This window comes from Equus przewalskii, chromosome 21 (genome assembly GCF_037783145.1).
Source record: "Equus przewalskii isolate Varuska chromosome 21, EquPr2, whole genome shotgun sequence".
Lineage (NCBI taxonomy): Eukaryota > Metazoa > Chordata > Mammalia > Perissodactyla > Equidae > Equus > Equus przewalskii.
The window spans coordinates 24,704,682-24,721,879 of record NC_091851.1 but is presented as its reverse complement, the minus strand read 5'-3'; the positions used below and the strand labels follow the sequence as shown (position 1 = coordinate 24,721,879).

Sequence of the window (17,198 nt, the reverse complement as noted above, 5' to 3'; positions counted from 1 at the left end):
CTGGATGTGAATCCTGGCTCTGCCTTTTACTAGCTGTGTGAACCTGGGCAAGTTCCTTAACCTCTCTGTGCCTCATGTAAGAAATACAGAGAATAATATCTACCTCACAGAGTTGTTGCTGGACTTGTCAGTTAATTCATAACATGTTTAGAAGAGTGCTTGGTGCATAGTAAACACATTAAATGTCATCTATTATTAATATTACTATTATTCGTTGAGAATGGGCTCACCCCGTTCCCCCTGGCTCTGGTGATGGCACATGACCCAGGCCTAGCCAATCACGACATTCTGTCCCCCTGCCCACTATGGAATCCTTCTCCACACATGGGCAGCCATTTCAATCATTTGGATTGGTACCAGGGGTCAAAACCTAATCTGGTTTCTGAAATCTTGGTCTTACCAGACCAAAGCTGCAAAGCAAAGGTTCATCAGGAAAGAGAATTCTGAGTAGGGAGACTCAGGGACTATCAAACTTCATCCTGCAGGTGAAGATGCACTCTCCTTACTCTAGCCATCGGTCAGACACCATGAAAATAATTGTGGTAGACCATTATTTTGATAGCCCCCAGTGAACCATGCTTCTCAGATAGCCACACTTTTATGCAGTCTCCTCCTACATTGACGCTGGACTTGTCCATGTGACAAACTTTAGCCAATGGGATATCAGCAAGCATGATGCAAGCAGAGGCTTAAATGCTTGCACACTGGCTGGTCCTCTTGGAGTGCTTGTTCTTGGGAACCCTGAACAACTATGTAAGAAGTGTGGCTAAAGAGACCACATGGAGAGAATCAGAATCCCAGCCATCAGCCAACCTGCCAGCTGAATGCAGCCACAAGAATGATCACCAGCAAAGTCAGGAGAAAAACTGCCCGCTTAAGCCCAGCCCAGATTGCACAATCATGAACAAATAAAATGGTTGTTTTAAACCATCAAGTTTTGTGGTGCTTTTTTCCAATCATAATAGCAGTCATGTTCAATAACCTGTCCTAGCTCCAAAGAGGTCTCAAAGCCTTCCCACACTTGAGAGAGTGGAACTGTTATTACCCCCATTTTACAGATGGGGAAGCTGAGGCCCAAAGAAGGGAAGCAACAGCCCCAGTCAAGCAGAGGCATAGCTGCCACACTCCTACACTTCTGAATCAGCTCCTTCTACTGCATTCCCCACTGCAATAGCTCTTGTCCAGATGAATAAATTTAAAAACAGTAGCAGACGGAGGTGTCATGTAGAAGGAGCACTGGACTGAGAGTCACAGTAGCCCAGTTTGAAGTTGGGCATTGTTGGCTGTATAAGTTTAGACAAATCAAACCACTTCCGTCTCTGAGCCTGTCTTTCCAGTGGTTCAGTGTGGGGGAAACAAACTCAGAAGCTCACAGGAACCAGGCAGATAACAGACAAGGGAAGCAGTCTGGGTGGGGGCTGTGGTGGCAGGTAAGCACATGCCCATCTAAGATGGGTGGTGGCTCCCCAGGTCTAGCAGTGTTACCGTGTGAAATCTGGGCGCACTGTGAACAGCTTTTTTTTTTTTGTCTTAGGCAGGAAATATAGGTTATGGTGTGAAGTTTCCCAACATTAAAATGTTATGAATTCATTTGAATTTTAAAAAAATACTGTGTAGGACAATAAAATACATCCATTTCTCCTTCAGCCTGCTGTTTTAAAATCTTTTGGCCACATTCTTTCAAAATGTCCTGCCAGAGTTTACGCTGGCGTCAGAGAAGGATGTCCACCCATCCCACCTCTTCCCTACACACACACAGCAGTTCCTTCCACCCCATCCAGGTCATAGAGCCTGAATAGCAGGGCAGCCTTGGGTGTAGTGGCCATCTTTCTTTCCATGGACACCAGCCCTCTCACTCTTCTGGCTGCAGGGAAAGGGATGCAGAGGCCTGGCCTCAAATGCCTCAAGTTAGTGGGGCCTCATAGAGGGCCATGAGTGGAAGGGAAGTAACACCTATTAAGCACCTACTGTGTGCCAAGCATTATAGGATGTAGACTTCTTGCAGCATCATGTAGTGGTGAAGAGCCAAGACCCGCTCACTCAGACAGACCTGGCTTCGAATCCTAACTCTGCCACATGTGAACTATGTATTCTTGGGCTTGTCCCTCACTTTTCCCAACCTCAGTTTACTCATCTGTAAAACAGAAATAAGAATGTTTCCAGTCTCTCGAGGCTTTGGTGGAGGTTAAATAGGAAAATGTATATGTGGCAGATATTGTGAATTGGCTACCCCCAAATTGTTTATAGCCTCCCTTCCCATGAGGGCTGGCTTGATTTCCTAGGCTCCCTAGCCCGTAGAGCTGCCCATACAACCTAGGTGACAGAGTTCTAGCCAATGTATGCAAGTGGAAGTTGCTTGGTGTTACTTACCACAAAATTTATTTGACTTTATTTTTATTAATTAATTTATTAATTTTGCTGAGGAAGATTAGCCCTGAGCTAACATCTGTGCCAATCCTCCTCTTTTTGCTGAGGAAGATTGGCCCGAAGCTAACATCTGTGCCCATCTTCCTCTACTTTATGTGTAGGATGCCTGCCGCAGCATGGCTTGATAAGCAGCGCATAGGTCTGCACCTGGGATCCAAACCAGCAAACCCCAGGCCACTGAAAGGGCACACGAACTTAACTGCTATGCCACTGGGCCTGTCCCGAGAAAACTTTTTTTAAAGACACCATCTCAACTGGCATTCTTCAGTCTTTTACACTTCCCACTTTGTTCTGCCTGGAACACAGATATGATGCACAGAGGCACAGCAGCCATCTTGAAATCTTGAGAACAAAGATTGTCTTGATAAGAATGATAAAGCAGAAAGACAGAAAACGCCTGGACTCCTCCTGACTTCTTATGTAAGATGAATAAAGCCCTGTATATTTGTGCCACCGTTAGTTTTGATTTTTGCTTCTTGCCACCATGCACATTTCTGACTCATACAGCGTAATAGCTGATTCATTGTAATATTCAATAAATATTAACTATTCTTTTTTACCTATGTTACTTTTTATAATTATAACCATTCTATGCTGTGGGTATTATTACTCTCTGTCTAGAAGTGGAAAAAGTCAGACTTCTTCCCAGAGTGGGTTGTAAAGTTTCAATGAGATAGGTAGCCATAATAACAGCAAACATTTATCAGCATTTTCTTTGTTCCTGGCACAGTTCTAAGTGCTTCACGTTTATTAACTCACTTACTCCTTGCAGCAAACCTGGAAGAAAATGCTATTGTTATTCTCACTTAACAGATGAAGAAACTGAGAGGCAGAGAGGTTAAGTGACTTGCCCAAGGTCATACAGCTAGCAAGCCACAGATTCAGGATTCAGACTCAGCAGTCTTAGGCCAATGCCTGGCATCTGGGGATGTATATGTATGTGTGTATATTTTTTCTTAATTTGAAAGAAAGAGTGAAGTTCATAGAGGTTAAGTGACTTGTCTAAAGCCACACAACCAAGAAGAGGTAGTGAATTTGAACCTAAGATTTGGACCCAGATCTGGCTGACTCCATGCAGACCCACATCATTAAGGGAATCCCTGTGGGTGAAGAGGTCTGTGGCCTGCAATGTTAAATAGTCACATATGTTTGCACCTGAGGAGAGGCAATGCAGAGAGAAAAGCCTCATCCTTAAGGCTCTGCCTCCTTCAGATAAAGAATCTGAGGCTCAGAGAGGCAATGCAACTCACTCAAGGTCGCCCAACTAGAAAGGGGCAGTGCTAGGCCTGGGATCCAGCTCTACTCCATGACTGTGGAGACGTAAAGGGTCGGAGGAGCATTGTTCATCCCCGATCATAATGAGCCACAGAGACAGAAACAGCGGCAACGAGGGACGACTCAGCCATTATTTATACTAATAAAGGGGGCATTAAATTGAAGGGACACGTGCAGCCCTTGTGTTAGCCAGTGCTCTGACAGCCTCTCTATTCTCTACAAGTCCAGCCAGGCTTGTGTGGGGCACAGAGAATAGCCCCTCACACCCTGGCTCTCTACTAAAGCACTTAATTGTCTGGGAGAAAGTACCAGCACTCCTTCCAGCTTTGCATATAAACCTGATTATTAACAGGAACAGTCTCTTCCAGTTTAAAATAGTCTCACATAAGTAAATACTTAGTATCTTTGGAGAAAAAGTTTTATCTTTCTGTGCCCCCCACCCCTTCCTCTATTCAAGATGGTGTCTGGGTGTCAGCCAGTTCACACATTGATCCTTGTGCTGTCCTCTGGGACTGTTATCTAAGAGGCCAAGAGACAGCATGTGGACCCATATATGGACCACCCATCCATCCCCATTGACTCAGTGGTAGGGTGGGAAACCCCAGGTTATCATGGTTTAGAGGAAGGAAAACCCATCTGTAGCCACCTGCCAGAGCCCCACCCCTATCTCTTCAGCACTCAACCCATGCTCCAAGGATGATTACTGCAGCTATGTCCCAAAGGCCTGGCCACTGGAGCACGCTTGGCCCATGCACTGGAGAAGGTAGAAGTATTGGCAATGTAATGCCCACAGAAATGTCCTTCAACTAATGACCAATGGGGAGTTGATGGCTACCCATTATATGGGATAACTCTGAGGGGTGTTCTTAATTGCCTCTCAGAGTTCCCCCATGGGATTAGGCTCCGGTTGCCCACAGTGGTAAATTCCCTGATCACACACAATTTATTGGTAACCTTCCTTTCCCTGCCTCTCTCTCCACTCTGCTAACAGTGTTTCCTGGGATCATCCCCCAAATAAACTAGTTGATCTCAAATTCTGGTTCTAAGGTCTGCATCTGAGGGAACTCTAAGAATGCCATACATTTAATATTTTTAAAATGTCATATCCGTTATGTATTTTGGGAGGGGATGATAGACAATAAACAATTATAATAGAAACTCCTTTATCTTCTGTTATCAAGACAAATATTTGATTAGTGCATTAAAAATATTACTTCAAATGTAGATTAATCATAACACATGATGCATACATAGCTTAAACATTTTAGTTTAATTTAAAATAAATAAGTGTAGTTAGGTGCCAATCTTTTGACAGGGGGTGATCAGATAATTCCACATTGCTCACTAAGGCTTCTGGGTGAGTGGAGATATGCTTGAGGAGAGCTTAAAGGATGACAGAAGTGAATTGATCCATGGCATGGCAGAGCCAGCTCTAGAACTCAAGGCTTATGAGTCCCAACCCTCGTGTCAAGGTCAGAATGCCCCAAGCTTTAAACAGAGTCACAATTGCTGTGAAGCTGCCTGATAACCAGCCCTCCCAGGGGCCCAGGCACAGATAGCAACCATGTTTCCCAGCAACATTGCCCCAAAGAGATGGGCAGCTGCTATCTTGTTTCACATCCCAGGCCAGCTACCCTGGTGGCATTGAAACTGACCCACAGGGATCAAATCCAGAGGGCCCCCAAAGAAGGTGTGAGAAGGAGCTGCCTCTTGGACTAGTGTGTTATTTTATGGCAAGGTCACAGGACATCCATGTGGGAGGGTTTTCCAGATCACCCCACCCCCTGCTATTGTACAGATGGACGTCCTAAGGCGCAGATTGGGAAAAGGACTTGGTACCAACTTCATATTTCTCATGAGGAGCACTGTATTTCATACAAATTAAAGTGGTTTCATAGTTCCCAATGATTTCCCCAGAGGCCATGCCAGTATTCCCCACCTTTATTCTGAAGATGGAGTCATAGTGGTTGGTCCAAGCCCCGAGCATGTGACTCAAGCCAGGCCAGTTAGAGAAATCTCCTTGAATTTTTTACACCAGAGCTAAGGGGATGTTATCTATCCTCCAGGAGTTACTAAAGCTGGAAGGCTATGATTCTGGAGTTGTCAGAGGCCACGTTCCCCCTCCCTGAGGAGACAGTCCTTCTGTAATAGGCAAGAATGGCTCCAACAAGCGAAGAGCAGCAGAGAGAAGAGAGAAGAGAGAGAGAGAGAGAGAGAGAGAGAGAGAGAGAGAGAGAGAGAGAGAAGAGCCTGAGGGCATTGGATATCTGAATCCGGTTATCACTGAGATCAGCCCCACCCTGTGCTTCCATGGTTTGATTATGTGAGCCAATAAATTCCCTTTTCTTGCTAGTGAAAGTTGGGTTTCTGTCACTTCCGACAAAGAATCCTTGACTAATACAGATATCCCCAGCAATGGAAAATATGAGGAGCCTTCAAGTGGCCTCTCAGGCTACAGTTGTTCACAGGCAGGGGCTGGAACAAGAGAGGAGGGGCCACATAGAGATGACTGCCAATAGCTGGACTTGAGCATATAGGAGATACCTTCTGGGAGGAATATACATATCCCCTGTTTAATTCTTCTTTTCACACACACACACACACATACGCACACCCCAGTGATGCAGAGGAAAAAGAGCTTTAAGGGAAAGGTATTGCCATAACACAACAGTCTGAGTCAGGTACTTATTATGTAACCGCCTTGTAAAGCCCAGACCCAATGTATATTCTCTCTAACTATATAGGGCAGCAAAGAAAATACACACTTCAGCCATTGTTCTGACTCTTATTCTCTCTCTCTTTTCTGAGTCATTTCTAAATTAATTTATTATCTTTTATAACCTTCTATAACCATAAAACTAGAACAGATCCATTCTTCGTGAGGAATTACACCGTACATATCTCCTCTAAAACGAAAGGCCTCGTATACATGTAAAAGCTTGAACTTAAAGCACTGGGGTTATTTGTCAATTCCTCCAAAAGCAGGCCCCAGCCTGGTGGGCAGAAGAGGGAGCTTAGAGGCCTAAACTTGAAATTAATGTTTCATTTCTTCTTCTTCTTCTTCTTCTTCTTTTTTGTGAGGAAGATTGGCCCTGAGCTAACATCTGTTGCCAGTCTTCCTCTTTTTGCTTGAGGAAGATTGTCGCTGAGCTAACATCTGTGCCAGTCTTCCTCTATTTGGGATGCCGCCACAGCATGGCTTGACAAGTGGTGGTGGGTCCACGCCCAGGATCTGAATCTGAAAACCCTGGGCCACTGAAGCAGAGCACACAAACTTAACCACTACACCACCAGGCTGGCCCCTCATTTCTTTTTTTTATTGGGAAGAAATGTTGGTTAATTAAGAAAAATGAGTGTAAGTTTTTCTAAAGCCCTGTTCTGGGTGGTGGGAGGAATCCATCATATTCATCATTTGAGGGTTAATTATACTTTAATACTTTGGGATTGAAGAGAGAATATGGGGAAGACTTTGCAAAGAGGGCTTGAGGTCCTGTGTGAGTAAAAAATGACAAGAAGAGGAACCATGGGCCGGTTAGCCCGCTGGTTCTAGGAGGATGAGCGACACATGGAGAAAACCACCCAAGCCAGTTTGTGTAGTTAAGCAGAGCCACTCGGCTGACCAGGAAACTCATAACCCCAAACTGAATGCTGTCATATGCCACCAAGAGTTTGAGGTTGGTTGTTCTGTGGCATTACTATAGTGATAGCTAATTGATACAACACATTAGTGTTATTTCCCTTGAATGTGCAAACTGGTGAAGTCCAGCAACAATTGGGTTATTTTACTAATAAAAGTTAAACTGCTGAAGTAAGCAAATCTTTTAACTTTTATTGTTACAGATTTAAGTGGAATTAGGGTGAACCCTATAATACTCCCCCCTTTGCTGAGCTTATGCTATGCTTTCAGGAGTGGGGCAGAGAATGGTGGAGTTTTAGCTCTGAGACCTCACGGCGTCAGTTAGCCTATCTGAACTGGGTCATGGGGCTTGTGATCAGGATATCCATGAGTGTGGTTTGCTGAGGGAGGCAATCCATGGGCCCTGACAGCCATGCAAGTTCTTGCTGGATATGCCAAGAATGCAAGGCCCTGACTACTCTTTACCCAGGCCATTTCTCAGCATTGTGTTTGTAGCAACCAACCTTGAAGGATGAAGAAATGTCTTCTCCAGACTAAGAGCAGACTTGCTACCATTCACTGTAAAAGCGATAGATTCTCCAAGCTCAGTATTCTTCTACAACACAACTCACTGTCTGTGAAGGTTCACCCGTATCATCTCCTGGGGACTTGGGAGACATGGGGAATCAGCATAAGCCTGACACTCTGGTTATACTTTCTCTGTGATTAATACAGTCCCTGTTTCTGCTCCAGAAGTCTATCTTCTGCCAGCACCCATGAAACAGTCTAGCTTCTCAGCCTGTAAGTAGGGTAAACTCTCAGATCTGTCACAGCTCCTGACATGAGTCCCCTCCCATGAATGTTAACTGTCCCAATGCACTGCACAAGAATGAAATTTGTGAACTCCATGAGAGAGCAGGGGCCCCCTGGGGCAACATCAGCACCAACCTGGGAAAGGGAACCTCATAAATTCTCAAATGTAAAAGTTAGAAGGGACCCTTGTGATCAGAAGAAAAGCTTAGTGCAGCGATTCCTAGAAGGTGGGATGTATTCCTTGGTGGGGGAGGGGGTGGTCACAAGATGATTTTAGATGAAATGTACAAGAGTATGATTTTTAAATTTTAGTAGCAATTGCTTAGAATATGCGTTAGAAAAATACTTTAAAATGTTCCTCTTTAAAGACATATTTAAACAATAAGAGTAGGTTAACTTGAAAATATAAGTAAACAAGACTAAAAGTATGTATAAACTAGGCTGGGATGACTCAAAGGCTGGGCTCAGTAGGAACTATTGACCACAGCACCTACGCGTGAGTGTATTTGCATCATAGAGAAATCTGGAAGGATACACGTGAAACTACTTAAAGTGATTCCCTGAGGAATCCCTGTGGGTAGGACGAGGTGGATGGGGAAGGCAGCAGGTGAGAGAGGTATATACATTTTATAATGTTTGGCTTTTGAACCATACGAAAAAGTGAAAAAAAGAAATTCTTCTAGCTGCTGTGTGGAAAGTGGATTGGAGGGGCCAAGAGTGGAACTGGAGAGATGGAAACAGTGACTTCACTCAGCTGGAGAACAGTAGAGCGCCACACTCTTCAGTACAGCCTAACCTGCTTTTTAAAACAAATCTAACTGCTCTCTGCTTAGAAAGTTTTTTCACCCCTAGGATAAAGGCCAGTAGCTCAGCATGGCATTCAAGGCATTTCATAACGTGCTCCTCAGCTGATCTTTCCAGGCTCATCCCTTTCTCATCGTCCCTTGAATCATGACGCTCTCTTTTATAAGAACTCTTGCAGTATCGTCACACCTCTGTGTCTTTGCCCATGCTGTTCCTTCTGCCTGGAATGCCCTTCCTGCACACATCACCCTTACAGTCTCCAACTCCTTAAGTGCAAGTTCAAGGTTCTCCTCCTTTCTGGATGCTTTTGTGACCAATCTGTCTCCTAAGGCCCCATACACAATTAATTGCTATCTGTTGAGGGCTCCCAAGGCACTTTCTCTAAATGCCATTTTATCACTTGTGACATTGGCATACACTCAGGTGTGATTTTAATTAATTGTTATTAAATAATTAATTGAGTAGTCATTTGTTTAATATCCTTCTCCCCCGCTAGACTGCCAGTTCCAGGAGGGTAGGGACCGTGTCTGTCATATAATCTCATTGACTGGACAGTGTCTAGGATCCTAGAGCCTACTGCCAAGGGACTCTGAACAGCTTGGGATCTTGAGCCCACTCATCTTAAAGGAGTAGTGTGCTGAATGGTGATGCCCAGAACACGTTCTAACTGGCAACCATCATCTTCCTTGTTCAGCTCATATAATCCTATTACTAGAGTCCTACCTGGCAGGCCACTGATCTCCCCAAGATTCTAGCCCACCAGATGTAAGGAGTTAAACCCCTCTAGCAGGGGTGAGAGTGGGCAGGGGAGCCTAGAGCTGCATGTCCAATACAGTACCCATTAGCCACAGTGACTATTTAAATTTAAATTAATTAAAATCAAATTAAATTAAAAATTCAGATCCTTAGTCAAGCTAGCCACATTTCAAATGCTCGATAGCCATCTGTGGCTAGCGGCTACTGTATTGGACAGCACAGAATTATAAAACATTTCCATCATCACAGGAAGTTCTATCATATATCATTGGTCTAGAGAATTACCCTTTAGAGAATGCTTCCTATAAAGTATAGCAGTCTGTCAAAGTATCTCAAAGGGCGTGCTCTGAGGCCAGATTGTCTGGGTTTGAACCCCAGCTCTGCCAGTCACTAGCTGTGTGACCTTGATCAAGTTACTTCATCTCTCTGTGCCTCATTTTCTTTAACTGTAAATTGGGACTCATAATAGCATCTACCTCATGAGGTTGCTATGAGGATTCAATGAGATAACACATGTAAAACACTTGGAATACCACTGGCTCGTAGTAAATGCTCAGTACTGGTTGGTTTGTTGTTGTTGTTTGTTTTTATTTAAACCTCACAACAGTTCTATTAGATGAGTGCTACTTTGATTCCCATTTACAGATTGGGAAATTGAGGCTCAGAGAACTGAAGCAACTTGTCCAAAATCACATGGTAACAGTGGCAGAACTGGTTTTGAAGCCCAAAGCCCACAGATTTCTAGCTTTCTTCCTTTGAGGGGTGGGATGGATCTGCCCCTAGACCCAGCCGGAAGTCAGTCTAGTTCCACAGTCCTCTTTGCCATGATGAGCTCCTGCCAACCCTACTAGGGGCTCCAAGCACTTGACTGATGCCCCATCCCCATCAGCGGGCATCCATCAGAAAGCCGCCTCCTCCCTGCTACCCTAGATGAGTTGCTGGACTCAGAGCGCTGTGCAAACAGAACATGAATTCTGTCGACAGGGTAATAATAAGGCTCCTAAGTCAGCACTTGGACTTTTTGCTTTACATATATTACTCGAATTACATGTCAGGGATTAATATACATTATAAACCAGATGTGCCAGTTACATATTTCTCTCTGGAACATCTCTTGGGTGCCTCCTGAAACCGCTACTGGTGTTAATCACATATTCTTCCCACCACACTTAGGCCATGGTGGGCCACCCTGACAGCAGGAGGGCCAGGAACAGGTCAGGAGGGATGGGAGGTCTGGAGGAGCTATAAGGAACCAGAAATGGATTTTCTCATTTTGGAACCAGGCCCAGTTGCATTGGGTTTCACAACCACTTCTATATCTTTCTGCTGTGCATGCTGCGGCTTTTAGCCTGGTGTCCTCATTGCTTAGCCAGGGTCTGGCACATGGTACCTATTAGGAGGAGGTGGCAGAGGCTGCCAATTACCTAACCTACGTCTATCCTCTCCTTGTTTCCAATAAACAAAACCCTGATAATGTTTGGGGTTGCAATGTACCAAGCTAAAAATACTCACCTTCCTAATTACCTTGTGGCTAGGTTTGGGTGTATGAACTAGTTCTGGTCAATGAGATAGAAGAAGAAATATGCTGGGAATTTCTGGGACCATCCCTTAATTCTTTTTTTTTTAATTTTTCCTTTATCTCCCCAAAGCCCCCCACCCCCGTACACAATTGCATTTTTTTTTTTTAGTTGTGGGTCTTTCTAGTTGTTGCATGTGGGACGCCACCTCAACATGGCCTGATGAGTGGTGCCATGTCCGCGCCCAGGACTCGAACCAGCAAAACCCTGGGCTGCCAAAGCAGAGCACACAAATTTAACCACTCGGCCACAGGTCTTGCCCCTATCCCTTACTTCTTGATTCCTTTTCTCCCTGCCTGGAACATAGCCATGATGATGACGGCTGCAGCCATCTTGCAACCTTGAGGTGACAAGCATGAAAACAAAAGCCTACATGCTAAGACGGAGGTGTGAAAAAATGGAGGGAGTCCGGAATCACACAGATACATCTAAGCCTTTGGGGTTTTGTTGTTGTTATTGCTGTTGTTTGCAGGGGAAGATTCATCCTGAGCTGACATCTGTTGCCAATTTTCCTCTTGTTTTTTCCCTCTCCAAAGCCCCAGTGCATGATTGTATATTCTAGTTTTAAGTCCTTCTAGTTCTTCTATGTGAACCACTACCACAACATGGCTACTGACAGACGGGTGGTGTAGTTCTGTGACCAGGAAAGGAACCCAGGCCACTGAAGCAGTGAGAGCACTGAACTTTAACTGTGAGGCCATCAGGGCTGGCTCCCTGAGCCTTTGTACCAGCCCTGTTCTGCCTACCCCCAGACACATTGTTATGTGAGAAAAAATAAGCCCCCAACTTGTTTGCAGTTACTGGGGCTTATTACCTTACTGATATATTTGCTTTCATTACCCCTGGGATCCACAGAGGAGCAACTCTTGGGAAACCTCTTCAGTCCTTGCCTCTCTTCTCTGAATAGTGCCCGTCACCTCATTCCTACTTCCCAGAGAGTTTTCACCACATTTCTTGCTAGGTAGGCAGTGGGCCATAGACATAGCTGATTGAATCAGTGGAATAAACCTGACCCAACCAGATTCTTTCCCTTAGAATTTTAACTGGACCCAGAGATTTGCATTCAGAACACACAAACTGGCATCTGCACCCCATCGTGGCCCTAGGAAGGTTTTGTTTGGTCTGTACAGTGTTTTTTTTTTTTTTTAAATTATTGATGTTTGAAAACATCAAGTTTCCCATAAAAACATGCATTCCTGGCTTCTCTTGAAATATTAGAAAGTCTGGCATCACTGGGCCCACATTCCATGTGGCAATAAATGGCCGCTGCTAAGAATTGGCTGTTCCCTCTCGACAGGCACACACTCTTCCGTATTCCATAGTCTCCACCCTGCCCGTAGTTTCTCCCCAAAGCCCCCTGGTACATAGTTGTGTATTTTTAGTTTTGGGTGCTTCTAGTTGTGGCATGTGGGACGCCGCCTCAGCATGGCTTGATGAGTGGTGCCATGTCCGCACGCAGGATTCGAATTGGAGAAACCCTGGGCCGCCAAAGCAGAGCGCGCGAACTTAACCACTTGCCGCGGGGCCGGCCCCTTCCCAGTGTGTTCTTATACATGGCTCCGCTTCACTTATTCCTGTTGCCTGTCCGGCTTCTGTAGGCACTTGAGTTTAAGACATCTGCTCTATCTAGTCTCCATAAGGGCTTTGAATCATGATGATGAAAATAATGCTGCTGCTGAAGACCATAGTAGCAACAATTATTGATGGCTACTATGAGCCAAGTAGCATAGTGACAGCTTTACATATACTATCTTATTTAGTCCTGAAAACAAGAAGACCTAGGGCCAGCCCAGTGGTGTAGTGGTTAAGCTTGCACACTCCACTTCGGTGGCCTGGGGTTTGCCAGTTCAGATCCTGGGCGTTGACGTACGTACCACTCATCAAGCCATGCTGGGGCAGCATCCCACATATCAAACACAGAGGAAGATAGGCATGGATGTTAGCTCAGGGCCAATCTTCCTCAGCAAAAAGAGGAGGATTGGTGGTGGATGTTAGCTCAGGGCTGATCTTCCTCAAAAAAAAATAAATAAATAAGAAGACCCTACTATGATCATTGTACAGATGAGGAAAGAGATGCCTGGCCAAAGCCTCACAGTAAGCTGTACATCCAGTATTCGAATCTAAGCATTCTGGGGCTAATGTGGGCTCTTTCCAACCAACAGGCTATACTGCTTTCCCATGAATTCAGACAAAGCCGCAGCTGGAGAAGGATGTGGTGGATACACAGAGAGAGAGACACTGAGGCACTAGAGTGGGAGGCAGGGAGTGGCTGCCGTGGCCCCTGGCTGTTTCCTGGTTTCTTGTGAGGCCTGGATGCACTCCACACTTGGGTTCCAAGGAAACCTCCATCAGTTGGGATTCATAAATGCAAGCAACAGAAACGGACTCTGGTAAATTTAAGCAGAAAAGGAATCAGTGGAAAAGATACTCGAGGGCTTTTAGCATTGCTGGGAAGACTAGAGAACCAGACCTGGCTGCCACTGTGGCAGAAGCACAGGGCTAGTCTAGTGACGACCAAACTGTCTCCACCAGAGTACCACACCCTTCAGCTCACCTCTCTGACCCTGCTAACACTCCACACGTGGACACTAGGGACTGCCACTGGCCCTCCTGCCTGGGCTACCCCAGAGACAGGATATTGCTGCTTCTATGGCCACTATCACCAGATTGGGCCTCTCCACAGTTCCTGTGTCTTTGTGTCACTGGCTTCTCATTCTAAGTCTGGTGTGTACCTCTGATTGACTGAGCCTAGGTCACATGCCCAAACTCTTGCTGCAAGGGAGGCTGGAAAAGCAAGCAGCTAGCACTTCCACATTCTTCACTGGGAAATAAGCTCCACTTCTCATCAAGACTCATACGGTGGGAAATTCGCCAGACGTAAGTATGAGTTTCTGAGTCTGGGCAGACAAAAGGGACAACTATCCATCAAAACTTTTAAGCTAGCTGGCTCAAGTGATGTATCATCAGGGTTGCATTAGAAAAGGGATGCACATTCAAATGGAGTAATCAAGGAGAGTTTAATAAAGGCAGAATGTATAAAGGTGCAAGAAGCGTTAAAGAAAACCAATAAGGATGGGGAAGCACCCCAGAGATTGCAACACTTGAGGGCATTATGACTCCAGGCCTGAAGAGACAAGGAGAGGGAGTGCTTACGGGAATGTGGAAAGAGCTGATGTTGTAGAATAGGGTCTTCTAGAATGATTCCAGTTCAAGGTCCCAGTGCAGAGGGAGCTGGGGGAGTAAATACCCTCATTTCTCTTTCCTTCCATCCCCTAGTCTCCTGCAGGTGACTCCCATTGGGAAAATCCAACAAAAGCCAGAGAGTAAAGGATCCTGTTGACATATGCCATGCAGGTGAGCCTGTGGGGCACAGCATCGCCAGGTGGAGGTGGGTGGAAGGTAGATCTGGAGAGCTAAACAGATTGGCCAACAACCCACAATGTGATCTTGGTCCTATCATTTAATCGCTGAACTGTTTTCTCCACTTTATTTTTTTTTAATTTATTTTTTTGAGGAAGATTAGCCCTGAGCTAACTGCTGCCAATCTTCCTCGTTTTGCTGAGGAAGGCTGGCCCTGAGCTAACATCCGTGCCCATCATCCTCTACTTTATATGTAGGACGCCTACCACAACATGGCTTTGCCAAGTGGTGCCATGTCCACACCCAGGTTCTGAACCGGCGAACCCCAGGCCGCCGAAGTGGAACATGCCCACTTAACCGCTGTGCCACCGGGCCGGCCCCTGTTTTCTCCGCCCTGAGGAGAAATTGAGGAGCCCTGACATTTTGTGGTTCTCTCTGGCTTTCCTGCCGATCATTGCTCTAATTTCTTCCTTTCTGGCCTGTCCTGTAAGTTCGTTCCTATGTCAGCCTCCACATAAAGGTCAACACCTTTTCTTTCCAAAAAGCAGAGACTTTTTATGTGGTCACAGGGAATTCTCCTTTGCTGCAGGTGGAAACAATTCTCCATCTAGCTCCCCAAATTCTGATTTGGTGACTCCTCTGGAATTTTGCAATGCCAGCATCTTGCCTTTTCAAGGCATAAAATGCCCAGATCCCAAGAGCTGCCCTGATGGGGCTGTTTCTGTATCCTTTCGTGCCTCACTCATTCTCTTTTTCCTCTCACAACTTGATCCTCCAGCCAAATTCCCATCCTGGCTTCTCACATGCCACTTTAAGAGATCCGCTCTCCATGACCCAGATCTTAGCCTCTCTCTCCTCCTACTGCAAAGAACAATATCATGTCTCTACCCTAATTGCAATTGGGTGACTCCATTGCCAGCACAGTTTGAAATTGTTCTTGCCTAGATTTCTGGTGGAAAAAGCAGTTTCTCCTCATTCCTTAAAGTTTTGAGCAGATAACCTAGAGAAATGAGCAGTGAAACTACAAAAACTGAGCTCAAAGGAGTGGCATTTGGCATCATGATCATATAAAATCTATGCATAGTTTAGGCAACATTTTAATAAGCAATTACAAATGTTTAATGTATACGTATATGACAAGTGACAACTGTGTTATCAAAAAAAATCAGGATAATAATTCTTAGGGGGATGTGGCAGTGTTGTGTACTCTGATATTCCACACAGACACCCCCAGCCACCCACCTACCCACCCAAGGAATGAAGGATTTATTCTGCCAGCTACTGGGAGTAGTGTTGGCAGATGACCCCTAATGTAAGCCTTCCTGGGGAATTTCCTTGGCTGCTGCCTTTTTGAGTTAGCCTGCATACAATGATTGGCCAACTTGGGAGCATAGAGGCCTGGTCCTCTTACCCCAACTCAGGACAATTTTTTTTTTTTTTTTTAAAGATTTTATTTTTTCCTTTTTCTCCCCAAAGCCCCCCGGTACATAGTTGTGTATTCTTCGTTGTGGGTTCCTCTAGTTGTGGCATGTGGGACGCTGCCTCAGAGTGGTCTGACGAGCAGTGCCATGTCCGCGCCCAGGATTCGAACCGACAAAACACTGGGCCGCCTGCGGCGGAGCGCGCAAACTTAACCACTCGGCCACGGGGCCAGCCCCCCAACTCAGGACAATTTTGAAGACCTATCCCAGCTTCACACTTTCCCATGGGGTCAGTCGAAGGCTTTGTTCTGACATCATAGTTCAGCTTCTTCCTCTGCTCCGTTCTAGTCCTTTCTCTTCCACAGGTGTCGATCCTAAGAGCACTCCCTAAGTAACTTCCTGCACGTTAATCTCTATCTCAGAGTCTGCTTTCCAGAGAACCCAACCTGTAGTCCTCCACCCCCACTGTATCCATGCCCAGCGGAATGTGACTTTGCAGCTTCTCCAATCAAGAGATGAAGTCTATTTCTCCACTCCTTGAATCTAGGCTGGTCTTATGACTTGCTTTGGTCAACAGAATGAGGCAGAAGTGATATCATACCAGTTCTGAGCCTGAGCCTCCAGAAGTCTTGCATGCTTCTGCTCTCACTTTTGGAGCCCAGGCCAGCCTACTGGAACATAAAAGATGTATGGCCAAGTCACAGCTGTTCCCCCCCGACAGCCAACCATCCCCCAGAAACAGAGCCACCCAGCTGACCACAGTGCATGAATGAGCTTGTCCAAGACCAGAAATACTACCTACCTGAGCCTAGCCCAAATTGCTGACCTGGAGAATCATGAGCTAATAAACAGTGTTGTTTTAAGCCTGTTATGTTTTTGGTGGGTTTGTTATATAGCAATTCTTAACTGATACAAGAGAGAACTGTGTTTGAGAACCCACCTTGATAAGATCGAAAGTAAACTATACATGTAACCCAGATGTACCCTAGAGTCTCTCTCCACAGGTGATCTGAGTAAGATTGACTCAGATGCCAGGCCCTGGAGGCAGGAGCATCAGGCCCTAAGCAACACAAGGGATAATTTAGCAACTTTCTCTGAGAAAATGGGAGGAATTTATTTTTTGCCCCTATGAAGGAAGTAGAAAGACGA

General features: G+C 45.5%; 1 long non-coding RNA gene across 1 annotated transcript; it reads left to right on the top strand.

Moving 5' to 3' along the window:
* The first annotated feature begins 14,343 nt into the window (after nucleotides 1–14,343).
* On the top strand, nucleotides 14,344–16,912 carry LOC139078052 (uncharacterized). The gene is made up of 2 exons (XR_011530778.1): nucleotides 14,344–14,622; nucleotides 16,472–16,912. It is a non-coding gene; the product is annotated as an uncharacterized lncRNA (long non-coding RNA).
* The last annotated feature ends 286 nt before the right edge of the window (nucleotides 16,913–17,198 follow it).